Source organism: Octopus bimaculoides, chromosome 3, assembly GCF_001194135.2.
Source record: "Octopus bimaculoides isolate UCB-OBI-ISO-001 chromosome 3, ASM119413v2, whole genome shotgun sequence".
Lineage (NCBI taxonomy): Eukaryota > Metazoa > Mollusca > Cephalopoda > Octopoda > Octopodidae > Octopus > Octopus bimaculoides.
Window position 1 is genome coordinate 2007346 of NC_068983.1, and position 22660 is coordinate 2030005.

The 22660-nt window shown below is 35.4% G+C and overlaps 1 protein-coding gene and 1 long non-coding RNA gene across 3 annotated transcripts in view; one reads left to right on the top strand and one right to left on the bottom strand.

Annotated features, from left to right (window-relative positions):
- Positions 1–22660, top strand: part of LOC106877248 (neuropeptide S receptor) — a 543162-nt gene that overhangs the window by 367844 nt on the left and 152658 nt on the right. The gene's annotated exons all lie outside the window — the stretch shown is intronic.
- LOC128247254 (uncharacterized) overlaps positions 20035–22660 on the bottom strand; it is a 53574-nt gene continuing 50948 nt past the window's right edge. For both annotated transcript variants that reach the window (XR_008263606.1, XR_008263605.1), the window contains 2 exons: positions 20768–20880; positions 20035–20364 (listed from right to left, as the gene is read on the bottom strand). This is a non-coding gene — a long non-coding RNA (uncharacterized LOC128247254). The remainder of the gene's footprint in view (positions 20365–20767; positions 20881–22660) is intronic.

Consider the following 22660-nt stretch of genomic DNA (forward strand, 5'->3'; position numbering starts at 1 on the left):
CATGAAGAAGAAACAACAAAAGCTATAAAACAAATGAAATCCAAACTAAAATTAGAACAGCAATGGACCCTGATAAAACGATGGCAAGAAAAGCCCCTACATGGTAAATACTGGGCTAAACTAAATGCAAAAGAAATAGACAGAGAAAAATCTCAGCAATGGTTGAGAATTCGGGACTCAAAGCAGAGACTGAAGGATTTTTAATTGCAGCAGAAGACCAAAGCCTCCCCACCCGAAATTACTAAAAACATATAATGAAAAGAAACATAACAAGTAACTGCAGAATATCTGGAGATAGACAAGAAACAATAAAGCATATTATCTCTGGCTGCCCAGTCCTGGTTAAGAAGGAATGTATTCCCAGACACGACAGATTTGGGACCGATATACACTAGAAGCTATGCCAACACTATGGAATCAGAACAGAAAAAAAGATGGTATAAGCACACGCAAGAAAGGTCACAGAAAACGAGAAAGCAACCATACTCTGGGATATGCCAATACACACAGATAGAGAAATTAAGGCAAATAGACCAGATATAGTTGTCAGAGATCATGAAGAAAAAACTGCTTTCTAATTGATGTACCAATACCAGCAGATGACAACGTTTCTCTAAAAGAAATGGAGAAACTTTCAAACTACAAAGACCTGGAAATAGAGGTAATTTGAATGTGGAATCTAAAAACAGAAACATTTCCTATCATAGTGGGCGAATTAGGTATGATAAAAAAATATTCAAACAAATACATAACAAAAACACCAGGACTCATAAATATATATAACATACAGAAAATTGCACTACTGGGCACTGCACACATCCTACGCAAAACACTCTCAATACAGTAACTATAAGAGCATCACAGCAAACCACATCACATACCCAAGGTACACAGAGCTGCGCTCGGTAGTGAAATGAAAGCAAGTTATAAAAATAGAACTACTGAATAATAATAATGATATCGATAAATACCTTAGGCACCTGATGAAGGCTGGAGGGTTTATCAGCCGAAACGTTATGTTAACAACAAACAAGATGAGGACAAATATCTGTCAAATGTAAATAATGTAAATAATGTAAGTAGTACACAGTTCCAAAATTAAATTGCACATGCGTAGATGGCATTTGCTTTGCAAAAGTAGAGACAGAACACAGAAGTTTGGAAGGATCTCCTTTTCCACTTGCTTATGGTCTGTACACATGCTGTAATCTGCAACTGATTAACTACTTAGATAATCTTTAGAGAATCCAACTTGTTAATTCAGATTGAATAAATTATTAATTGGTGATTAGGGTGAAATTAAAAAGTGCAAAAATAACCTTGAAGAAAATTAGTTTAATTTTTTTTTTAATCCCACTAAAATCATACCTAGTTAAGGAAGAGGTTTAAGAGAATCTGATTAACAAATAATTACGAATCCATCGAATCCTCAGGACACATCCAAGAAAAAAGTTTAGGAAGGAACCTTATGGACGTATTAGAATAATGCTTCAATAAATTCTGAATAGAATAAAATAGGTCTTTATAGAACGGCTGTCGTTGTTTTAAGTTATAGCTTTAGCATTCCTTATTGGAGGCTTAATGAACTTACAGGGATACGCTACACAAACTATCAGAGAAAACTTATTTTTACCATTTATATAAGAAGATGCGTGAATTATATGACATGAAATCTAAATATATAATAATGAACAATGGAGAACTAATATAAGCAGAAGGAAACCACAAATAAACCAAAATATCGTCTCTTTCTATTTAAAGAAAAAATACACAATAGAGGGAGATTAGAGAAATTATTTTGAAGAAAAGGAAAAACAGAAATAATGAAAAAATATAATCTAAGCTATAAATGGATCTAAAAATGACAATGGCTATACAATGAAAATTTCTTTCATTTGCAGTGCATGAAATAACTAAACAAGGTGGACATAGATACTGTAAGATCGTAACACGTTTTTATAAATGTAGTATTCAAAACATTGACCGAAACAAATTCTATTACGGAAGAGGATGAAAACAACCTCTCAAGAAACTAGCAAACGTTGGGGTTGAGAAGGAGAAATCAACAGCCAATTCTCTGATTACTTTGTTTTAATCAATAGAGATTATATCTACAGACATGTCAAAGATGGCTTTGGGGATATTGCCACTGGAATTTATATCAGTGCTATAAAATAGCGACAGATATGTTGCACAATAAACGTCCACCAATATTATGTCTCAAATAGTAAAAAAGCGATTATTCTCGGGAATCCACAAAGAAAGGCAACACGGATAATCTGATAGAACAGGAAGCGAAGTACCTCCGAATGGAAACTGCAGCATTAATGGACACTAATACATCTTTAATACAACTGATAATTGTGCAAGTATATAAAGATGACGATAACCAGATTGTAGGAAGTAATAAAAGCCGTTAAGATAAGCTGATGTAGCTTAACCGTTAGGATCGAAATTTTTATAACACGTTTATCAAAAATTCTTTCTGGCACATATCCTGGTATTTTCAGGGGAATATTTAGTGGATGCCATCGATTCCTGTACTTGATTCGTGTTATATATATATATATGTATATATATATATAGCGATCCCTGAAAAATGGAACGAAATCGGAGTCTTTGAAACAACTGATCAAAACCTTCCAGACCAAATAGATGGCTTTCAGATTTAGGGTTAAGTGAGATAAAAAGAGACATTGCAATGGAATTTATCAGACGAGAACTCACTGAAGAACAAATAGATAATCGAAGGAATAACATGGAAAGTTATACAACATTGAGTGAAGTTCAAAACAATGATCACAATAACATCAGGAGACTGAATTTTGACAGAAGAAACATTAAGACAATATTTCAAAGCAGTGGAATCCGAGAAGAATTTGTAGAACAGATAATAATGAAGTGGGGACCACTAAATTTCAAGAACATGAATAGGAAAAATTGAGAGAAAATGCAACCAATTGAAGAAAGTCTTAGGATGCGTAGAAACTACTGACTTTACTGAAACGAATAAACTACTGCTGAAAACTGCTGCCTGCGTAACTGCTAAGCATGTCGTTGGAATTTTAGAAAGTCAGACAAGAGATCAAAACGTAAATGGTGGTGGAGAAAAAGAATAGCTGAGAAGGACGCTGAATTGCGAAAGGATATGCGCATGTTACAATTTGGAGCAACTATGAACCGCTGAACATTAGAATTAAAAATCAATTGGAAAGAAATATTTTTTAAAAAATATGCAGAAAAGTAACTGAAGTTGTCTTAGAAGAATTGCGAAGTGAAGAAAGCTGGCAAGATTTGGCGGAAGAAGAAAACAATTTATAGAGAATATGTGGAGGCGCAATGGCCCAGTGGTTAGGGGAGCTGACTCGCGGTTGTGGGATCGCGGTTTCGATACCAGGACCGGGCGTTGTGAGTGTTTATTAAGCGAAAACACCTAAAGATCCACAAGGCTCCGGCAGGGGATGGTGGCGAACCCTGCTGTACTATTTCACTACAACTTTCTCTCACTCTTTCTTCTTGTTTTTGTTGTACCTGTATTTCGAAGGGCCAACCTTGTCACACACTGTGTCATGCTGAATCTCCCCAAGAATATTGTTAAGTTTACAAGTGTCTGTGGAGTGCTCTGCCATTTGCACGTTAATTCCACTAGCAGGCTGTTCCGTTGATCGGATTAACAGGAACCCTCGTCGTTGTAGCTGACGGAGTGCCACGATAGAGAATAGGATATCTCAGACAAATCAGAAAAAAAATTGTTCGAAGAAAGAGGTCCAAACAGTGACCTCAAAGAAAAAAAAAGATTTTCCGGTTTTCGGTCGAGATCTAGGATCGACAGGTTGTGCATAATGATGAAGCTAATTGGATGAAGACAAGGTAAGAAATAAAAACAGAAAAGACATCACAATATCAAAGAAAGCAATGGAGAAACATGAAAAAAATGAAAAATTGAAAGTCATCAGACCCCGATGATTTGCAGAGATATTGGAATTAAAGTATTTATGCCTTTCCACTTGAGAATTGCAAATCAATTTGTTGGACTTCTGAATGGGGGTATCGTTCCACTGTGGTTGGCACATTTGTCGTGAAAGATGTGTAAAATACGCCATTGAAGTGGAAATCGATCGACCAATAACAAGTTTACCAATCATGAGTAAACTGTTGACAGGAACCATAATTGACGAATTGCACAAACGTTTGGATTATGAAAGGATTATGAGCAGAAGGGTTGTTAATGCAGGTCATGGGGGTGCAAAAGATCAGGTGTTCGTAGACGTGATGAAACTAGGGAACCGCAGAATAGGTTTCGTCAGTGTAGGAACTTCATGGAAAATTATAAAAACGCATATTACATGCTGCCTCACTGCTGGATTGGGATATGTATGGATTTATTTGGAGTGGCGGAGAATGTTTAAGATTCGTAAAAAAGAAGTGTGACATCTCGGAAAGCGGAATTAACACCCGCAAGAGAGAATATTGGGGACAGTGAACATCAGAAGAGGAACATTCTAGAGAGATAGTCCCTTATCAGTCTTGTCTGTGCCGATATTAATACATTTGTCGCTAGTTTTGAGAGAAGTTAAAGCAGAATATAATTTGGGAATTTGAGTGCGAGATTTAAAGTTTTGAGGGGAAAATTAAGAGAACTTGACACGTTGGTGACAACGGGCATGGCATCTAATATTAATAAGTATGTCATTTTGATACTGAAGAGGGGAAGGTAAAGCAGAGTCAAGGACTGAAACTTAGCAATTAATCAGGTAGTGAAGACTTTAGGAAAAAGGGAGGGATACACGTATTAGGGAATTTTGAAATTAGATACCATCAAAAACAGAGAAATGAAGGAAACTATTTCGAAGGAGAACTTCAGAAGAATCAAGTTGAAACAGAAATTTAAGTTAAATTCTAGAAACCTTGTAAAAGCAATAAATTCAAGGACTGTATCAGTTGTAATATAGGTGGCGGGATTTGTAAATCCAAATAAAGAGAAATTGCAAGATAACATCCATAAAAAATTCTGTTGTAAAGTGGTTGATGGTAAAATTATTCAACTACAAGAACACAACACCAACAATTACAATAATAATAATGGTGATGATGATGAATGTGGTGGTGATGATGATGGTGACGACGACGAGGACATATCTCGTTAAATGATATCCACATGGAAGATATTTGGCCTCGGCGCAATATTTTGATTAACCGCAACACGGAAACCTTCTTACTGGTGTCATGAAACTAAATGATTAGACCAAGATGCAATTCTAAGCTGTTCCTTTCAACCAGCTTACTTTAGTATTAAATGGAGTTGATGAGTGTTTTCGGAAAACATGTTTTACTTAATGTAACACTGGCAGAAATTAATGAAGGCAGAAGATAATGAATGCAAACTTTGAAACCAATAATCTCTCTGTCGTTTCCATCACGCTAACACAAGCTACCGGAAAATAAGCTGTCCGATACACCTTGTTTATAGTACATGATTAATAAAGTGTATTACAACCAAGTTTAAGGGCGCATGGCCAAGTGGTTACAGTGTTGCAATGACGGTCGCGAGATCGTGTGTTCAATTCCTGGACTGGGTAATGCGTTGGGTTTCTGGACAAAACTCCTCTTCTCACGTTACTCTGGGATCATTCCGACACATGATGTGTGGTACACCGTGACACCTGTTCAGGTCACGGCGATTTGATGGAAGGAGTGATCTTAGAACAATGTTTTATTAACGTTTTTCGTCATTAGAATGCGGTCCAACTGGGGGTACCACCTTGCATGGTTTAGTCAAAACAAATTGATCCTAATACTTATTTTTTTCCTAGTTTATTCTGTCAGTTGCTTTTTGTCGAGCACTGCACAGACATAAACAAACGAACTGTATTTTTCAATCGGTATTGAAGGACAAGCACACACACACACACACACACACACACACACACACACACACACACACACACACACACACACACACACACACACACACACACACACACACACACATATTTTAGTTACCATCTACCAAATACACTCATAAGCTTTTGGACGGTCTAAGACTATAGTAGAAAGCATTTCTTCAAGATACCACGCAGTGGGACTGAACCCAGGATTCTGTGTTTATGAAGGGGCAATATGTACGTGGAACATTTCAAACGATTTGCTACATCTTCAGGATTGGCAGTTATAACTCTCTTAGGTTATTAAAATTATTAGTATGCCATCATAATACATTAATAAGCTGATCGGCCAACTTTTGTTCTTGCAGATTGAAGAAGACGGATGCAACACCATTTTGAACACACCCTACCAAACACTGTTTTGTCAGAGCAGATTAGTTTGCAGAATGCAGTTGAGACGTTTGGAAGTACCCTTTGCAATAATTTGTTTGTTTTTTTTTAATGTGGAACTGCCTAAACTGGGCACAAACGTTATAGAAGCTTAAGAAATGCTCGAGATTGCTTATGGATGAAATTTATCGCTGACACAAGACATTCAGGGACGGTAGAGAGGAGGTGAGAGACGATGAAATGTATAGGAGGGAGAGAGACGTCAAAACATCAGAACTGGTTGAGAAAATTCACAATTTTCTGAACAATAACAGTTATTCGTCCTCAAAGACAATAAACATCCATTCATGTGTTGGTGTAACAACAGAGAATTATTCATGGACGGAACCTGATCTAAATTTCTGCAAACTTTTTCCCATGTCACTCAGTGACAAGCATCCTAGTTACTACTTGGCAGAGATGAGCATAAAAACTGCCTCACACTCCCTGCAGTTCAGAGTTCGCTACTAATCACCTTTCGTTGTTCCCCAAGCTGAAAGAGTATCTCAAGGACAGTTAGTTTGAAGATCAAGGTGGCTGTGACGAGGGTTCTGGACGCCTTCGATTTAAGGGACTTCCATAGAATCTTCACAAACTAGCTGGAGAGTTGCAATAAGTACATTAAAATCAGAACATCCTACTTTGAAGGGAATTAGAATTTTGTACTTCTCCCAAAAATATCTCAAACTTCTGGAATGTACTTTGTATTAAAATTCTTACTTTAGTATCTGTTCTTTTCCTAAACATAGGGAATTCACAGAACTAAAGAGAAAAAAACCCCAAAGCTATGACAGCATTTAGAACACATTAGCGACTTCCCGACATAGAGAGAATATATTTACTATAAATAAGTATGTAGGTTGTGCTGTTGCATTAACAGATGGTTAGGAGAAAATATAGCCATGAGGACTAAAAAAATATGTCAAGTAAAAACAATAGGATATTAATATGAATCTTTACAAAACACGCAGAAAAATCTTTTATGTCGTCAAGGAAACCAACAAATATCAATGAGAAGCTGAATTAAACATATCTCTGCTTTTTTTTCTTTGTTTTTTTTTCTTATCTTTTTTTTTTTTGGTAGGCGGTTGAGGTTGGAAAATTAACGATAAAAGTAATATGAAAAATAAAATTATACTAAAAATGCAATTACAAAAGGTTGCGTTAATTTGTGGAAAAGACAATTCATGACTAATATCTGCCAAAGAGAATTGGATAAACAAAATGTGATAAGAATGAAGGTGAGTATCACGAAGCAACATTGAAATTTGAAGACTTTTTATGATAAGCCTTCCACCAGAAAGTACCAAATAGGTATACTGGGACAGATTATAGTCTGGTTGACAGTTTTCCCTCTTTTCACAAACATATGGCAACATTTATCCTGACCAAACTCGTTTGAGTTGGTCAAATTCTTTTGAGGATGGTGTTACCAGGTCAAGGATCTTTTTCGTCTCATGCATAACCCTGAGCTTTCACGTCCTGGAAGTGATTGCAATATTATGGCCCATGAACAGAAAAGTATCGTTGCGAAGCATACAGCAGACAGGCGTCTAAGAGGGTGACGAAGTGAAGCTACTTTTGAATCTGCCAGTTTATGTACACCTGGAGATTCTGGATGCTTTTCCAGGTAGCATCTTTAGAGACCATCCTGAAAATTGTGATATTTTTATCAAAAGATCTATTCTAATAGGAAACAATATAGTTCTAAAACAAAATGGGAAATAAAACAACACCTGATCTACAGAGATTACATAAATGCACGATTATAATCACAAACAATCACTGCAGTGCTAAATACTTTGGAAACTATATAAAAGAGACGATAAGCGCAACTCAAACCTCAACACATTCACTGTAAGAATCACTACGATAAACTGTTCTTTGTTTCCAATAGAATAGTGAAGAAACAAAACGCCGCACATGGAGCTGTGTGAAGATCTCTATAGAAATCCTGCAATATATTAAAACAATATATTGAATCGATATATCAAAATAAGGTAAATAACAATGGAAGAATTTAGCAGCTCCAAAAATACAAAAAAGAAAAAAGTGTTGGGTATGTAAAACTGAAAAGATTGGGAAGACAAACCGTGCAATATTAGTTAAAGCGAAAATGAATATCTCGGAAAAGTGTCTGCTAATAAGAAAGCTTTTATTTTGTTTTTGAAATATCTGACGGATTATTTAGAAAACCTGTAATTATATGGAACAAAATATATTATTGAAATGAACAATTACTGATTTATCGAGAATGTTGTGTTTATTTTTGACAGATTTGATTTGAATTGTATTTCGTGTTGTGTATTGAATTCATATTACCTCCAGTGTCTCACCGATTCCCTTAACAGAGGAACTAGGAACTACTAAAATTGGAATTGTTTCAAAATGTTCCACTGTTGAACACATGGATATTGAGAGTTAAAAAAGAAACATTCCAAGCACATATGATACCAAGATTTTTTATGATAACACTATTCTCAAAGTGTTTGTAAACAAAAGGTAAACACAGGATTAATTCTGTATGAAGGCTTATCCCGATTAAACCAATATGTCTTTCCTGATATACAACTAAATGCGATTTGTAAGAGACAGATGAGTGACAATCAGAGCCGAGTTGAATCATTAGAGTTTACCAGATCTGTGATCACTGATTCAAATTGCCTCAAGTAAGACCAGGGAATGCGACTGAAAAAGACTTCTGGCATGGAAGGAATACCACCATTCACAAACAAGTAAATAGAAAGTATCAAAGAAGTGTAGGAATGAATATTTTGAAAGGCAGCCCCTAACTCTTGGCGTTTCATGAGAATGTTAAGTATATCTTGTGGCGTTTTCGCTTCAATCGAAATAACTGAAAGAAAGTAATACAACACAGAGATTCACCTTAGAAATAAACACGTGGGAAAGAGAGACGCAGAACTGGTGACACGTGACCTTATAGTCTAATAGAGATGAAGTTGCAGTAAACAACGAACAGACAATGCAAAACCCTACATTGAACGTAATAATAATTAGGAAATATAATTAGTGTCAACACGGATGAAGGAATATATCTAGTTAGAAAATATAATGGAAGAAACAAAGTAAGGAGTAAATAATTTTGCAATCAATCAAAGGCTACAAAATATCGTCAAAGAGAAAGAGAAATAGAGTAATCAAATGGTAATGAGACATCAGAAATAATTAGAAAGCAAATTACGGAGATATATAATGACATTAAACAAAGTAATATAAACCCTAGAATTATCTGCAGTATTAATTCTTTTATTTCTTTTACTTGTTTTAGTCATTTTAATGTGGCCATGCTGGAGCACCATCCCCGGGGCTTATTTTAAAACTTAGTACTTATTCTATCGGTTCTTTTGCCGAAGCGCTATGTTACGAGGACGTAAGTACACCAACACCGGTTGACAAACGGTGATGGGGAGACAAGCACAAACACAAAGGCACAAAGGTACAAAGACACATACATGGATGAGGGAATTCTTTCAGTTTCCGTCTACGAAATCCACACACAAGGCTTTGGTCATACCGAGACTATAGTAGAAAACATTTGCTAAAGGTACCATGCAGTGGGACAGAACCCGGCATCATCCAGGTGCGGCGTTTTGTTTTTTACTTTTCTATTGCAAACGTTTTACCACATAGCCACGCCTTCGCCTATGGGGAGAAGATAAGGAAGTACACCAGATAAATGGAAATAAATTCTTCGTTTGAAGGAAATAATAATATTTAGAGGGAGAAAAACATGGTAAGAGAAATCTTATAAGAAACGTGTGGCCGAAAAACACAAATAAACCATCTCAAAAGAATATTCAGTTTTACTGGAAAAAGAACTGAAAAGATTTGGCTGTGTGGTACGAAGTTTGCTTCCCAACCACATGGTTCTGGGTTCAGTGCCTCTGTGTGGCACCTTGGGTAAATTTTGTCTACTATAGCCTTGGACAAAAACTCTTGTGAGTGGATTTGGTAGGTGGAAACAGAAAGAAGCCCGCCGTATATATGTATGTGTGTCTTTGTTTATCCCCTACGACCACTTGACAGCCGGTGTTAGTGTGTTTACGCTATTTTAACATAGTGATTCGGCAAAAGAGACCGATAGAATAAGTACCAGATTTAAAAAGAAAAAAATAGGTACTGGAGTTAATTCGTTCGGCTAAAAGTTGTTTAAGGCGGTGCCCCAGTATGGCTGCTGTTTTATGATTAAAACAAGTGAAACTCATCACATGTACAACAGTCATGGATGTTTGAAATATAAGCTTTATGAAATATATGTATCCCAAAAGTGAAACGATAAAGAGCAGCGTACTGCAAGGAGGATTCGATCCCACGTTCCGACAGGATTCTTAGAAAAATGTTAATTTTCCAATGATGCACTTTGTATTGTCTTGATGCTCCACTATCGAGGTTACTGATCACGAATTCATGATTTTGGTAACAAACTATCTACAACTTAATACAAATGACGCTAATCTCGTCAGTTACCTCTCTGCAACTGCGGTTGTGAAAGCACTTGATTCTCATTCCCGCTTCAATGTGTACGAGAAGTTTCAAGGCTTATTACCCAGGTATGTACATAGATTTGGCTGCTGTTTAAATAACATGCTTCCTTTGGAGGATGGTAACGCTCCTCCTGTGCAGCTCCTCTCCCTGCGACAGCGACTGCAGAGTCAACATCTTTCAGCCATTTTTCCTGTTAGTCTGTACATTGCTATTATGTTAAACTGTTACGTGCCAAATTTTGGCCTAATGCGTTTTTATAATATTTTTGCTTGCAATAGCCGGTTCTTTTGGTGAAACGATCGTATCTCCAGCTGCTGCAGACGCCAAAATATCAAAAATTGTGAAAGTGTTGGAAATGATTTTGCTATGGAATAGTGAAACTGTATTCTCGTTTTCTGATAAAGAATTGTTTTGCACTACGACATTTTTTTCATAACAGCAATGAACTGATGCAGTTACAAAAAACAATCCACTTTAGATATTACTACCTCCTCGTCATTGGTATAGAGTACACATTTTCGTTCTGGTACTTTAAAAATATTAAAACTACTTTATTTTCCCAAGTGAATGAGATGCCCATTATTTCGTTGTGTGGGTAACAGACAAACATTTTCTATGCCCTCGCTTTTCTTCACGTGATTGCCACTACTTCCATTGCCGCTGCCGCAGCATGGTATTGGAACGTTGTCAATATGGTAGTGGTTGTAGCTGCCTTCACCGTGAGGCGGACCCATCTGTTTGCTAAATCCGCAACATTTTCACCATGACAAACACATACGCACACAAACATATATTTAAAACGTCTTTCGCTGTAATGTTTCCTCATCACTGTTGGCATTTGTTATTCATTATTGATCCTCTTTAAAAATGAAGCTGTATCCTTTAATTTGCTGCTGTTCTATACACAACCGAGAAGGTAGCTTGCAGAACAGTCGTTATTTTAATCACCTGAAGAGACATCTAAATCGACGGATACTCCCAAACCAGTTGTGAAGTACACCACCCATGAGGGATTGATGCTAGATGGTTCGAAACAATTGTATTGATTAATAAGCATTCTAGTATATTCCATCTCTCTCATTAATCAAATACCCAACGAAAATTGTAGTGAACGTGCTTTACCAGTAAGCTACCAAATGTATATCAGGTGATTTATTATCCACTACATATATATATATATACATATACATATATATATATATATATATATATATATATATATATAAATTGTAAATCCAAAAAATAACAACAAAACTACAAAGGATTCCGCGGTACACGTGTTTCAAGCTTTACATGTGTATAATATAATATGTGTATAATTTACAATGTAAAGCTATCGTCAGTCGCAAAATTATTTCTCTCCCAGGAAATTATACCACCTCGGCGTTGAAGTAGGAAGAAAGGTGTGATGTAAGAGGTGAAGATCCTTTCGGTATTCTGTATAGTACTATACCTCGTATAATTCTCCACCCAGACATAATCTCTCCGGTCCTCCGAAAACCTTCCATACCTTGCCACGATTCAGTGTGTAGTATATATATATATACATATATATACACACATATATATACACACCCACACACACACACACACTACTCTTCCGTTCTTTTTCAGCCTTTAAATTACCATTTTCCTCTCAGCTGTTAATGCTTCCAACCTGATGATGCCATCATTAGGATCCATATTTCTCAATAAAGAAATTTAAATGTGAAAATTTAAAAAGCAGCTTTATTGTTTCGTACAGAACCATATCTCCATGAAATTTCCCAGCGAATATAAGAGATACTTTGTTGTTTGACAGAATAAATATCGTGTTTTTTTTTAATTGTTCGGTGACATTGAATATTCTGTAGTCTTCATAGGAATAGGCAAGAACAATGAGAAGCACTGTAGTAGTAGTAGTAGTAGTAGTAGTAGTAGTAGTAGTAGTAGTAGTAGTAGTAGTAGTAAGCAGAAGAACAGAAACAGACAAAAACAGCAAGAGCAAGAGAAACAAAAAAAAAAGTGATGTAAGAACTAAAGACAGCAAGACTAATGTAATTTTATAGCAGAAAAAACCCCCGAAACTAGTCGAAATATATCAAAGCAAATTGTTATCTCGACACACAGTAATGAAGCAACAATATCAAAACCTTTTTGTCTTGTGTAAGTTTCTATATCGACCGAAATAATCTATTGTATAAATCGTTTTTTTCTACTAACGTACAAGGGAAGGGGTGACGTATGTAAACAGATAAGAAATAGTATACACTACATAGGATTTGTACATATGCATACCAATTAAAAAAAGTAAAGTAACGTTTTTTGACATTAATCTGTCTGTGATATCTTTAGTTTCAATCTTATACAAGCAAACGATTTAGCAAAGCCTACATAACATAAAACAAAAATGTTTAAATAACGGGAGAAGAGGCGATCAAACGTAAATAGGTTGCGATTAGAAAACAATAAAGCAAGTGATAAAATTTAAATATAAAACGTGGCGTTCAGATGACAAATGATTACGTAATGGAATGCCAAGAGGGTGAGAAAGTTTAGATGGAAATAGATTGTCAAATATATGCAGATACATATATATACATTATATATATATATATATATATATATATAAGATTGATTGGTGTTATTTGTTGAATACAAGTAAAGATACGATATTTAATCCACAATGATCGCAGTCAGCAAACGAAAACAACACATGTAAACAAGAATACTCTAAGGCAATGGTGGAATTATTCTCAGTCTTTCGGTAAACATACCAGGAACCAATAAATCTTGATCTCATTCTAAATAACAGAACTCAAAAGCAATGCAAATAGCATGAACGTCTCAACAGCGCCGAAATTATTGGTTAAAATCTATACGATGTCTGAAGATGTTACTGTTGTTATATGATAGGAAATTAGCAACAGAAGACTAACAACTCGGGCAAATAATATTAGACAAATCATGTGAAAATGAACTTCAAGGGAGATGAGATTCTTTCTCGCTCTCCTCCCCCTCTCTCTCTCTCTGTTTTCCTCTTGAAATTATTGGCAATTATGGCAGTAGCACAACAGAACGTATTTTACGAAAGGAATTTAAAACTGTCGATGAAATAATAAACCAATTCATTTTCCATGCAATTGTAAGAAGAGAAAGTCTTTAGAATGTAAGTAAATATCTCCACAATGCGAAAAAGTACATGAAAAAAACAAAAAAAAACAAAACAAAGGGGAAAATGATAAAGCTCAGTATTACCAGATATAAACAAAGAAAACGAAAATATTTGAAGAAGAACATAAATATTTTTACGATATATATCGTTAAGGATGATAAATAAGTTGCAGTATGAGAGTTGAAATTGGAAACTTTAACAAAAGCTTTAAGTTTGGAGTGAACAGATTGGTAAATAAATATTCTTAATTATAAGGAATCGTGCGAAAGAAATCTCTCCCAGAAACATTTCATATATGAATAAATAATTCGGATATACAGATAAAATATATTCACTATGATTATTAGAAATAGAGGAATATTTGGACAAGATTTAACGACACGTAAGGTTGTTTTTCTCAGCACATTCGACACAATAGAAATGCTTGATGCTGTAACAGATTCTAAACACACCGTAAGACTGCAGTATATCCGCTTTCATATAAAAACAAAATGAGGAGAAGAGAATATCGTGTCTAAGAATTTAAAAAATGGAACAAAACGGAAATAATTTGTCTATTATCATTAAACTCTAAGAACTGCTATAGATATTTTCAAAATTGCAAAATTCTACCAGCAGAGCATTGAACATATGTTAAATATAAATACACACTTATCGTTAACAAAAATGTTGGAAGAACAATTAATTTAAGTGTCTCCTAATCGATTATAGAACATCTTTTTAATAGAATTCCGCCATTTTGTATGTTTGAAGCACTCATGATAAATAAAGTACATCTAAGTAGAATGTTTCTGTCAATAAGCCACAAAAACGAAGTAAATCATGAGAAGAGTGAGAGGTGGGAGTTAGATATATTCAAAAGAAGACGTTTGTCTGCTGAATGTCAATCGAATATGCTTCATTAGAGAGCAACTCAAAACATATAATGAACTTAAACTAATGAACCAAATTAGTTCGGTTTGGTTATTAACTTCATTCACTCAACAAAACCCCATCACCTGAAACCTCATTCAGTCCTCGTCTGGAAATGCAGTGAGGTCGAGAACAATGACAGTTTCCAAACAAAACCTGAAAGAAAGAATTACTAATCAACGCGTCCTCAATGACTTAGGGTCGTTCACCATCCCACCATCATAATTGAAACCATTCATGAATAAAGGAGAATGCGAATTCGTTCCATGGAGCACATTTATTACAACCGGTCTCATATCAAAGCCAAAGCACACATTTTAGACAGAACATTTCAAATAAAGGATGACAGTGATGTGTATAAACAAAGACTTCGAATATGCTGCAGGCATATTCAGACCCGTAAAAAATGCCATTCATTTGTATTTTATCTGCTACAGAGGAGGAAATAATCACACTGAAGTGCACACGTGCAATAGCGTGGTTAGTGCGCGCAGTGAGCTGGTGCAGTACATTTGCACCTATTTGTCTACAGCAAGAAGTTTTCTTCATGACAAAATGTAGTAACTGGTTTCGAATATGTCTCAAGAATCGTTCAAGGCTATCCTTGAATATTTCACTGGAAATCCTCTGTTACTATTCCAACATTTAGGATATAAACAAACAGACAATCAGGTACTGGGTATGTGAGCATGGCAAAGATGATACGATATAATCTTCAACTCTTTCAATACACCTTTTGTTGTTTTCCTTTTCTCATTCATATTTTTTGGTTATCTACAACATACTATTCTGTTTGACCTTTCACAGAATATTTTTCTATGTTATAATCACAAAAGCAAAACATATGTATATTATTTTTTTACGACAATCCTATATTAAACTTTTAATTGAAATGAGAAATAAATGGCATAAACATATGTGTATCATACTAAATGTATGCACAAGGTAGACATGCAAGCTACGGTGGTGCGATTGGATTTAAGCAAATATATTTAAAAGATTAACTCTCGGAAAAAAATATAAAAAGGTATCAAACGCTTCAAGAGTGTTTATGCATTTAGTTGGCACGCTAGTGCCTGTTTTGAATTAATGCTTTTTCAACTCCGTTCACCGAATTTTATATATATATATTTTTTTTTTTAATATTTCCTTCGAATTATTACTTTTAAAATAAGGATCAATACTTTGAAACTTTGCTCCTGCTACTGACAACAGGTAAAAGAATCGACTTGTGTTTCTGTTAAGTGTAAATTGGAAAAAATGACGTAACTCCTGAGTCTCAGAATCGTGAATTTGTATGTATGGCAGTGGCGATAGAAAAGCTGAAAAAAGTAGAGTTTGTTAATTTGTAAGTTAGGAACTTCATGAAAAGTAGTGTTATGTAATTCTGGTGGAAATAAAGAGATATGTATGTGCGGCAGTGAGAGAGAGAGTTACAAATTTCCGTATCCCAACATGTTAGTTATTGTCATGGTATCCATGCTTTCTGAGTGGAATAGAAGAGATGGAAACCGCGAGAAAAATTGTCCTCTGGATGGTGTTCGTAATTTTGAGGTCTAGCCTTATCCTCTGTGTCACTGGTTCTACACGACAATTACGCTAAGTGTGCATTCGTCAAGACTGAACCCAACGATTCTGATGTTAAATTAATCGACTAAGCATCTGATCGAAAATGACGGATAATCTAAAATTTATGAAGTAGTTTGAAAAACATCGATAATCTACTTATAATGGTGTATAACCATTTGCCTTTTAGAATGGCGTCCAGAGACGCTTAAATATAATAACTTTTCTCTTCCCTGTAAAATCAATGGTTAACTTAATTTATCGCCTGATTTAACAAGTCCTCTTTCGCTTCGATGAGTTTAGCAGTGCCCACTCGGTTGTCCGTATCCGTGCTAATTCTCTGGTCTGTGAATAAAGTCCTCCTTTCCTCCCACCAGCCACGAGAGACCTAATATCGGCCTACGTATTGTCATTATAAGAAAACAGTTTTAAAAAACAGCGTTGATTCCAAGATATATCTGATCGTCGAATGTCAAGTAATTATCTTGAAAAATGCTATATATTGCAGCAACCACTCGAGACTTGATTATTGTATTACCGCCTAAAATAGTAGCAATATGACATCTTGGTTATCAACGAATCTATCAATGACAATATCGTTCATATTTAAAATATGACTACATTTAATAACATGGTCATTAATTTGTAATTCGCTCAAACCCGTATGGCAAATTTACATCGAATAGAAACGGAAAGAATTCCTACATTTGATATTTAGAAAAGAAATGCATCCAAAATTATATAAACCAACATCGACCAATCAAAAACATTCCAACCGTGACTGTCTCATATATTCAGGAATGATCATTCGGATAATGAATATTTGTCCATGAATGCATTATTCCAGTTTTCATTTCCGCTATTCAGAATAAAAAAGGGTTCCATGATCCTTTACCCTGCCGCGGGGAAGTTCTTACCTTCTTTCATATACTTACTAGAGACCTGGCACCTAAGGTTGCTGGTGGAAGGATGCTAAAACGAAACAGTATCAATTCATATGTTAGCATGTGATTATAAGGACTTTTGGTGGCTCCGTCATATATCAAGAGTTATTATCCTCGTATCAAATCTAAGCAACAGAAATTCAGGTTAATATCATTCTAAAGGTGATTATGGCATCCCTTATATTTTCCAGGCGGTCCTTAGGCCACATCAGCACTGGTTCAATCGGTGATGTGAGGCTAAAATTGTGCCAATGATATTCATCGCTTGTTTGGTAGATCTAGGGCTACAATGTTCCATTTACCTTTCGGTTTAAGGCAGGATTTGGGAAAGATTTGTCTGCTACTTCTTGCATGTGGAGCTAACCAGAAATAGACTTTGTTTCAAGTTCGGTTCAGGATTCGGGCTGAAGCTTTGTTTTTGGTGTGGTTAAGAATTCCTGCCGTTATCGTCTTTCGTTAAGAATAGAAGCTACTTCATTGGTTGACATTCAGCATCTCTCTCGAGGTCAAAGCAACTCATTGATAACACCTTATGGAAACATATATAATTAAAATACAATCAGTCGGTTTGGCTGTCCCATTCGAAATCGAAAGAGATTTTATATGGTTATGATGATGTGGTCACAGAAGTGTGACGAGAGAACACTAGCCGAAATACGATTAACGTAAAATAAAGCTGAAGCAAATTAACAGCAAATACATAGTGCGCGTGTTTTTATTGGCTAAACTGGCAACATGACCATCCCCAAACACAACTATATATATATATGTATATTTGTGCGTGTGTGTGTGTGTGTGTGTGTGTGTGTGTGTGTGTGTGTGTGTGTGTGTGTGTGTGTGTGTGTGTGTGTGTGTGTGTGTGTGTGTGTGTGTGTGTGTGTGTGTCAATTTAAACATGAACAAGCAAGGAAAACCACGAAAAAACAACACGAGGACGTGGAATAAGTATAATGTTATTGGACGCTCAGGAAAGGAAAGAAAAGAAAGAGGCCTTAACGTTTCGATCGGAGATCTTCGTCAGAAATATAGGAAAAGTCCAAAGAAGAGAAGACGGAGAAAGAAAATCGCCAACGATGCACACGCGGTCACATATTGGAATTATATATATATGAGGCATGCATATGTGTTTGTAAAATTTCACTAATCTAACAGTTGGTCAGTAGAGAAGAAAATACATTCTCGTCTAAAATACTATCCATAAAGTTGTCGCTATGATGAACTAAAACCTAAATCTACTAAACGCGGTGCTCCAATGTAGGCGCAGTAAAGCATTATATGCATAAAAGTACCAGGGAATAAATAATGAACAGCATTTCAGGAGAAAGCTGCTTAATCGGGCGAATGAAATTATTGTCCTAAAATATAGTCGGACCAAAATTATATTTCGATTAAAAATGAAAATTAATCTACGCTAATGATTTTGTAATGAAAATGTAAATCTGGTATTGTTTGAAAGTAATCCCATGTTTTGTTAATTAGTCTACTTCCAAGTGCAGTAGACAAATTTTCTATTTGAATTGATTAAAGTCATTTCTTAGAGCGGACAGAATTTTAATTAAAGAATTAATCAGTTTTGAAATATTTTTGGTCTATAAAGAGCAAAATGTTTCAAAATTGACTGAGAAGTAATCCTCTGCAGAAAAGAATACTTCATCCAAAAATCTTATCAATTAAGAATGAGTTGCAAAAAAAAATATCAGAAGTTTATCTTTACGATTCTATAAAGTTACAACCGTGTATCTTCTGTTATATTCACATATCTGAGCGTACAAATATACATATATATATATGCTTAAATATCGGTGGCTTTATGAAGATTACGAACACACACACACACATATACATATATATATATATACATATACATATACATACATATATATATATATATATATATATATCTGTCTTTGGTTTTTTGTTTTGTTTTTTTTTTTGTATATATAAAATACCAAATGGGTCAAGAACGCAAAACCTCCAGATAGACGATACAAAGAAAACAAGGACGGGTCATTCGGAGTTTTCTTTTCTTAATCGAGTTCCAGATTATCTTTGCAATTTCGTCTGGTTATACTCGAGGTTGCTCAAAACTGACTAGCCCCAAGGAAAAACTAAGCTAAGAGCTTTAGATTCCTTGGAAGAATGCAGCGAAGGTATGCGAAAACAAGGACGGAAAAAAACGGAGAATGTTACACAAATACAAATAACAGAACATAACAACAGGCGGTACTCTATGTTCAAAAGATGGAACGACTCAACACGGCTATTCAAGAGAAAAGACCTAATCGGCAGCATGTAGTTCTTCTGCTGTACGACAATGCCCGCCCTCATATCGCCAATATAACCAAGGAAGCCATTGAAACGCATGGCTGGGACGTGCTGCCACACCTGCAATACTCTGCTGATTTGGCACCAGCATATTTCCACCTCTTTCGATCTCTTTCAAATGCTATGCACGGAGTTTCATTAAATACTAATGCAGAATTGAGAGCTTGGTTGGAACAATTTTTCGAGTCGAAATCGGGTGATTTCTACCAACGAGGTATTGAAAATCTTGTTGAACGTTGGGAAGAAGTTGTAAACAACACGGGCGAATACATTATTCATTAATTATTTGTTATTTTTTATTAGACCTATTAAATTTAAATTTAAAAAACGGTGGGAACTTATTTGCCAACCCAATATATATTTTAAATTTAAAAAAGACGGTGGGAATTTAGTTGCCAACCCAACATATGCAGGATAATGCACCATGTCAAAGTGCTAAAATAGTTAAGGAAGTGTTTGAGCTGAAAACATTATAGTGATGTGTTGGCCAGCTCAGAGCTGTGGCCTTAATTCCTTTCAAAATGTATGGAAGATACTTGGCGATGAAATCGGAGAATGTTACGATTTTGCGAATGTTACGATTTTGTGGAAATTTCGTCATAACAATGTGAGAAATTGGTGAAATCCTTTGAACGGAGATGTGCTGAGGTCATTGAAAATAAAAGAATGTACACATCTTAATATATTCATGTGGATTGTAAGCATTTCTGGCAAAATTTTAATTTCTTGAATGTTACGTCATGCATTTTCTAATATTTTTCACAAACATTTCTTTTTCTATCATAAATTATTTACTTATTAATCACTTGCAACAAAATCAATTGTAAATAATGAACTCAATTTAAAGTATAGAGTAAAAATCTCATTCAGAAAAATGACGTAGAAATGTAAATATCCTTATTTTCGTTCACTTATTTGGGCCGCTATTGTATATATAACACATATAAAATAATAATTTCGCCTCCAAGAACAAAGGAAAAATTCAAGAATGCTGGTTTTTACATAAAATATACATATACCCAAGTATATAAAATGCAAACAATTACCTTCTTCTGTTCAAATTTCTACTGCCTCAAACAAATTCTCATTTCATCGCTCAAGCAAACGTCATACAGCATGTTCATTTTTAATCCACCGTTCTTGTATAATCGTTCCTTATCTGTAATCGACCATAAAAATTTTTGAATGAGATCTTGGTTTAACACAAAATACATATATATTTCAACAAAGCCATATCGCAGTTTTTTATCATTGCTTACAAATGAATGTGTTTATAAAGTCGATTTTCCAATGTTAGTTCAGTTACCCCAATGACTTATTTAGGTTCCTCTTTGGTGTTTGTTTAATTCTAGTGGTGTATGTTATCGACTTTGCCACACGGTTAACATCTGTTTCTCTTGACAATTCTCTTTTGCATTTAGCTTTCCAACAGTATATTCTGTACTTTGCACACTTCCATTCACGCAATTTTTTTGTATGCGTATAGATCGTTCTCTCTTTCTTTCTCTATCCCTCTCTCATACCCACACATACAAGCACATACATACATATATATACATACATCTGTATACACACTCACACGTGAGTGTGTGTGTTAAAACTCATGTTAATAGCAATGTAGCTATTCCGGTTTGGATATTATGTTCATAACGCAACACGAGTAGAGGAATAAGTCTTTGCTGCGGACACTGCGTGTCGTAAAGATAAGCGTTGTGAATTAAACCACACTACTGAATATATATATATAAATAAGTGTGCAAGTGTGTGTGTCTGTCTTTGTGTGTATATGCGTGTGAGCGTTTCAAAACTAATTGCATGTATAAATATGGGTGTCGTATTTAAAGCGTGAACCGAAACGCAAATCAGTTCCTCGTGGGACTCAAAACTATTTCTGTAATAGGAAACTCAAGTCGACCACTAAAATATTTACGTATTTGTTCGCAAGCAATCATTACTAGCAACTTATTTTTCAAATTAACCGGATCTTCACGATCTAGAGAGGTGTCGAGACTGCAAACAGCAGTCATTATATATTAACAAGGGTAAAGGTTGCTTTGATTGAACTTGTATCTTCTACTACCGACCTAGACAGACAGACACCTTTCAGCTATTTAATGATTGTATATGTAGTTAAATTTAGGTTCTGTAATTTCAGCATTTATCACAACGTGATTCAAATTCTAATGATCTCTTTTAAGTTTTTAAACTCCTAGCTATACATAGAATAATTACTAACTGAAGCTAGTGTTAGCTCCAAGACATGGTCTCCATTCACTAACTCGCCTTACAGTTTGCTACTTCAGCTGTATAATTAGTGTTTTCTTTAATATTTTATTTATGAATATAAATATTACAGTCTTCCTCTTTAACCCTCTATCTCTCTCTTTATCTCCCTCTCACTCTCTCTCTCTCATACACACACACACATCGCGCGCGCGAACACACTCAAGAAGTAATGCATATAAATGCATAGGCAACGACAAAACCCCATTGGCAACATGTTTCACACACGTCAATCTTCCATGTATACATAAGCCATATCGTTGAAGTGGCTGGATCGGTCCGTTTCAGGAACATCCAAAGACAAATGACGAACACTGGAAACACTCAGTCATTAAGTATAACGGGGTAGCTATGGCTGCATTTTCGTTTACCTAACGTTAGCTACGTCACTGCTGATATATAACAATAACATCAGCCACATGCAAGCATATATATTTATTACTATTAGTCCCTCCTTGAGCTCGCGAACACGCGAACACGCGAACACGCACACACACACACACACAAACACACACACACAAACACACACACGCGAACACGCACACGCACACGCACACACACACACGCACACGCACGCACGCACGCACACACAGTAAAACTTTTAAAGATTAAAACAATATTAATATGGAATATTTAATAGCACGAAGAAGGACAAT